Below are 6517 nucleotides of genomic sequence, written 5' to 3' on the forward strand. Positions count from 1 at the left end.
TATATATACACACACACATACATACGTGTGAATAAGTTTTAAAATATTATATATATATACACACCTTGCTACGTGTACTGCGTTAGGCTAACCGAGACTTGTCATTTGCACTTATATATTGTTGCTCTTTTGTTAGTTTTGACTGCTTTTATTGTCCTCATTTGGATAAAAGCGTCTGCTAAATTACTAAATGTAAATGTAAATGTTTAAATAATATAGTGCTTTGGGGTACGGTTTATGTTTAGTAGTCATAGATCATTTTTGATACTTTGCTGTTTGTATTTTAGGGCACTGTTTTCTAAGAATGAACCCTGAAACCTTATCTCTTGATCCAATTTTTTTTAGATAAACTAATCTTCTTCTAATACTATATGTCATTAAACTACCCAGAGGTTGTGTTGATGATTTCATTGTTCTTTAGACTGTGCCTCATTTTATAACTAAAAAAGGTGATGAACACTACATTTTAGTTGTATTCATCATGTATATTGATTTCTAAACTTTGCATGTTTTTTTAAACTCTTCCATGTAAACATTACATCACCGTGATCTCTGGACTGTGCCACTTGGAGCTGCAAAGTAAATACCATGTTGTTGTAGAGATGTTGTGAACACAATATTTTGTTTGATTAAAAGGGTCATATGATATGATATATCATCCGCATGTAATGCTAAGAAAGTTTTTTTTTTTTTTTAAATGAAGTTTTTTTTTTTTTTTACTGTGCCTTTAAGAAACATCCCTTTCACATGAGATGCACATGCTTGTGCTAAAATATGCTGAACAAACTGGTAAAATCAGACTGAAAATATCAGAGAAACTTCAGCCACTTATTTCAAACGTTGAGAAGCATGTGCAAAGAAAGGGATTTCACAGTCAGGGGAAGTACAATTATTATGACTCTTAATTCTTAATTCTAAACTCTTAATTCTTTTGGTGTTAAGAATAATAGCATCTACTGCTTTCTCATTCTGACAAAAACATGGCTGATCATGTTGATACATTTATCACCACAGCAATTGATCTCTATAAGGACTAAAGAGAGAAGTTCTATGTTTTCTTAGTCGTCAGACAATCTTATCTCAAAAGATCAAGGAGAATTGGATTGCTCATGCCTAATGGTTAAAGAGTTGGTCTTGTGATTTGATTTTCTTGTCACAGCAGATTTGTTATATTGCAATACCCATTTCAGAAATGTCAACTATGTTTTGAGACCATTATCACTCAATCACACTGGTCAGTAAAGAAGATTTATTGGACTGAACATTCTAGAGACATTAACACTCTTGTGTTGTTCAGTTTTGAATATTTGCCCTTTGAAACGTGGCAATAGAGGATTAAATCTGAATGTTCCTCCATAGATTTTAGCATTAGTTACTGAGGAGGAGGTGGAGGAGTACCAAGGAGTACGAGGTCTGGAGGGCCCCTGCAGAGACGTGGTGGAGGGAAGGGGCAGATTGGATAAATAGAGAGGGGTATTTTTACAACGCCATGGCATGGGAATTCATGGCGGCCCTCAGGTGCCGATTCTGGAACTCCTGAAGGGCCTTTTGGACAGAGGTGTGGATGTTCTGGGTGGTCCCTATGACCAGGAATTTTGTCCTTGTGGTCATGCCCTGCATGTTCTGGGCGATGCGGGTGAACATGTCCTGGGCGATGTCCTGGTGGGGGACCATGGAATTTACATTCTTTTCTTGACTGAGCAGGGTGTTTCATTGGATGAGTTATGTTCTGGAAACAAATAGAGCAAAGGCATTTTATAGCTAGACCGAATAAAATAACTGGGTTTTACTAGTCCAATTTAAGAGAATGTTATTGAGATGTATACCTGAGCTTCATAAATCTCACATTCCACTTCTGGTTCCTCATTTCCAACTCTGGAGGACTTACAGAAGCCATACCGCTAGAGAAAGAGAGAGAGGTATTCAAAACTACATAGATTGAAGGAACTGAAGGATTAATGAAGTTGCCTACTGTTAAGGCAAGACAATATAGGTGAATAGGGCCTGAAAAAAAACAACTTAATTTGCCTCTAGTGCAGGGGTAGGCAAGTTCGGTCCTAGAAAGCCGCAGTCCTGCAGAGTTCAGCTCCAACCCTAATCAAACACAACTGAACAAGCTAATCAATGTCTTCAGGATTACTAAGGCTATAGGCAGGTGAGTTTTGTTTTCAGGGTTGGAGCTGAACTCTGCAGGACTGCGGCTCTCTAGGACCGAACTTGCCTACCCCTGCTCTAGTGTCTTGCCTTAATTATAATAATTAAAGAAATAAGTTATAAAGTAATTAACTTCTTGTGCACTTACAGCATGATCCCCACATAAAGCCTTGCATGCTTCTTCCTCCTTGTTTGTACAGTTTGTCTCCATAATGGCAAAATCAGCAAAGAAGCTTTGACCCGAAAACATCCACTAAGAAAACAGACAAATGTTCTGTTAACATGCAAACCACTTACAAGCAAAGAGCATAATGACCATTTTCATAAAGTTTTCTGTTTATGTCACAGTAATGTCCGACACAACAGAATTGGCAGAAACATCTACTCAGATGCACAGCAGGTGTATATGGTTTAAATGAACATACTTAATATGCATTCAGCAGAGCCATCTTCAAATTCCACATTAGAGTAATTCGCATACTGAAACATGAATGTGGGCCAAATATGGTTTCATCCAAGACCTCCCCAACTCGGTGTGGAGATCCGGGAGGAACGGAAGGCTCACAGGAGTAGAACGATCATGCCTGCACAGGAGACGCTCATCCAATTGGCCACGAAGGGTTTCCTGTCTCACGCACCTCCAGAGTAGATCTAATTTCTCTGTAGCGTGGGACATAACCTCCAGTAACTCCTCATATGCAGGGCAGGTGGGCTGAGTGGGCTTAGATTTCACACCTTCTTCTCCCTCCCCAGACACATCATGCTTATCCTGGCTTGAGGCCAGTAGAGCACTATCTGGTGGATTGGATGATGCTAAAGAAAGCACGCCCTGATCCATCAGCTCACTCAAGTCAGTGACCGAGGAGCGGGAAATGATCTAACCACTTTTTAAACTCCTCAGCCAGCTCAACTTGAGACCCCCACAACCTCAGTTTCCGTTGAGCCTCAGCCTTTGCTGACACGGAGGAACACACTTCTTGAAGCATTTTGTGCTGGGATCCATGAACACACTACAAACAAAGCATGGAGACAAAGAAGAGGATGACATATTTACAGGTGCCCTTTTATGCCCCCAGTCACACCAGTAGTGACGTCACTGGCTGTTGCCAGCCAATGCCATTGTTATTGTCGAGATACAAGCTTCAGACACCGATCACGCTGAAGGCATTCCCCATAGCAACCAATGGGGGACGCAGTGTGGAGTTCCCATTTGAAAGGGAATGACAAAATCAAGAGCATAAACATTATTCAGTCATTATAACTCTTGGGATAGATTATAAAATCTTTATTAATGCAAATAGAATGTTCATAGGTTTTGTCTTGGCAGACTAGATCTGCTACACTGCTGCTGCAGAGCAAATAGACTTCCTTCTGCTAAATGCACGGATAATAGAATTAAAAGTAAACATGCTGCTGCTGCTAGAGAGAGGAAGATCCCCCATAGCAGATCTAGACAGGTGGTGCTGGGGAGGCGGTGGGCTAAGATGAAGACACGCATAGTGTGCAGACATAGCATTAATTGAATACGACCTGGTTATATAGGTAAACAGTAATGAGTATGTGAATATGACTGGCTGGGAACATTGAATTAAATGAACCAATTAGAATGCAAGTAGAGTTTCATAGCTGAACTATACATAAGGCTCTTCTCATTTTTTATCTTCATCTGTGATGATTGTTATTGAATCCATCTGTGGTGAGCGAGATTGGTGTGAAAATGGTAAGCAAGCACAGCCCTAGCTCTTCTGGTTCCCCTTATTGAATGGCGAATACAGGTTACTGCCACCTGCTGGTTTAGAGAGTTATTTCCTCTCATGCAGGCACAGAACATACCTGCTAGTTGTCTGTTGGCTGTAGTTTTTGCGGTGAGTTCAAGCTCAACTTTTTGTCTAAGACACTTTTTGTCTTGAGGCAAAAACACAGTCAGTCGGCTTTTGTCGCCGCTAGTTTTTTTACATCAGTTTGGTGAGTCTCTGCCTTTTCCTTGAGTTGTCTGAGTCAGTAAATTCAGCATTCAAGTGGAATAATGAAGCTTGTTTGGAGTTCATTTCAAGTTTGAAGCAGCTTCCCAAAGCAAACTTTCTGCAAAAGAACAACCAAACATATCCACATTGCTATGATCAGATATCTTCTTAACTGCTGTTCCCCTTCGGGAACTCGAGCTGCGTCGGAAAACGCTAGGGGAACGCCTTCAGCAATACCAAGCTCTGAATCATATGTGTAATCAGTCGAATCGATGGGCGAGACGTCAGAGGCGGGTGACGTCATGACCAGGAAGCTTTAAAAGCACGTGAGGTGCAGCTGGCGCTAGCTTTCTGTCATTCAGCAAAGCTCTCTGGCGTCGTCTCTGAAGGCTCCGGTCTTGCCCTCCAAGCCGCTGCGAACCACTTCAGCGCTGGTGGGCAAGGGGTACTCGGCAGCAGGTCAGGCTGGTGCGTGTCTGCACACTATGTCAGTGTTACAGGCGTACCAGGCCGACCTGCTAAAAGAGCTAGATGAAGGCGAGCAAGTTAAAGCGGATGACATCTTAGAACTGAGGAGAACCGCTGATTTAGCCCTTCGCGCCACCAAGGAGACCGCCCGTGCTATTGGGCGGTCCATGGCAGCTCTGGTGGCAGCGGAGAGGCTTTATGGTTGACCCTGTCCGATATGAAAGAGAAGGACAGGGTCTGCCTTATGGATGCCCCGCTTGCGCCTTCTGGTCTGTTCGGCGATGCCGTCGATTCCGTCATCGACAGATACCAGGAGGCTTGTAAACAGGCGGTGGCATTTCAGCGGTTTCTCCCTCACCGTTCTATAGCTCTGGGGGCTGCTGGGCGGGAGCAGCCCCAGCCGGGTACCAGCTCCAATCAATAGAACATATTCATACACATGTGAGCACAAATACAAACACACACAAGCACACACACCCTCCCACCACACACTCGAACACAATCATGCACACATATATCTGCACTCATACAGTATACATGTATACATGCCTACACTTTTATATTACCTAATAAATACATATAGACTGTAAGCATTGAAATAAATGGTAAAATCTAAAGAATATTTAATATTTCTGTTCAATAAAACCATTCGAGTGTAAATTATATCATAATTTAAAAAAACATACAAAATAAGGCAGAACCTATATATAGGTCCATTTGGCAGAATTTGGTGCATGACGTCCACTGTAGTGGACAGATATATTTTCTGTCACAGAAAAAAATGTACAAGAAAAATATTGTTAAAATCTGGATGAATCTATTTCTGACATCCTATTTAACTTAAAAAATATGTTTGTACCTCTCTGGTTTTCTGAGAATAAAAGTATTTAACACTTATTCCCGAGGTACATGGTGCATCCACTTTTGCCGCCGCCATTTTGAATATATTATGCAATATCTCAAAACAAAAAAATAGATAAAAATACAACAATTAAATGGAATCGTAGACAACACTTTGGGGGTTCGCGAGTTGGTTGTTGGGACATGATGCTACATCTTAAATGGTTCAAAATGGCTTCCAAATATCTGTCCACTGTAGTGACCACGATGCATCAGAGGGTTAAATTCCAAAATTTACATTTAAAACATTAATCTCATAACAGTATTGCAATTTGTTAGTGCAGAGTAAATGCATGTTGTTTTTCAACATCTGGAACTTTTCCAAATACCTTTTACGTATAAACTGTATTATTTTACCCTTGTGCCAGACATGCAATATTAAACTATGAAAATCCATTATAAAAATACAACAACTCTTTCACACTACTAAAATATATATATAATAAAAACATTAATTATACCGAAATGTAGCTTTAATTAAAAGTAAAATATCATGCATTAAAATAGCATTTGTTAAATTAAAATGCCTTGTCAAGATTTATATATATATACCCATTATTTTCCAAACAGGAACATGGGAGGAGTGGAATGGATGTGTCGATGCCCTCATCTGGTATTATTGTGTGTGTTTGTGTTGATGTCAGAAGCAATGCATACCCTGTTTGTAATGGTTTAAAAGCCATCTATATCCTTTGTATAATGTTTTCAATAAAAAAAAAAAAAAGGAATCTCAGGTTGTGTCAGATCAAGTGGTAAGTGTCATTTAGAAATTATTAATGTGGCATGAGTGTCACCTAGTGGCCTCTGTTGAAACAGCAGCTAAAAGTCTCATAGAAGCTGGCCAAAAATTTAATTGAATATATTCTTAATTCACTTTTTCCATTTGACATTGTGAATGGCTATTGTCCATTTTTGCTACTTTCGGCCTTCATGAATATCCAGCATCCGGTGCGTGAGGTGTGTACGCGCTCTGGCGTAGTTTACGCAAGCGCCGGAAGTAGTATAACAGATTAAAATGTAACAGTGGTGCA

The sequence above is a fragment of the Sinocyclocheilus rhinocerous genome, unplaced genomic scaffold, assembly GCF_001515625.1.
Source record: "Sinocyclocheilus rhinocerous isolate Xijiao unplaced genomic scaffold, SAMN03320098_v1.1 scaffold1523, whole genome shotgun sequence".
Classification (NCBI taxonomy): Eukaryota; Metazoa; Chordata; class Actinopteri; order Cypriniformes; family Cyprinidae; genus Sinocyclocheilus; species Sinocyclocheilus rhinocerous.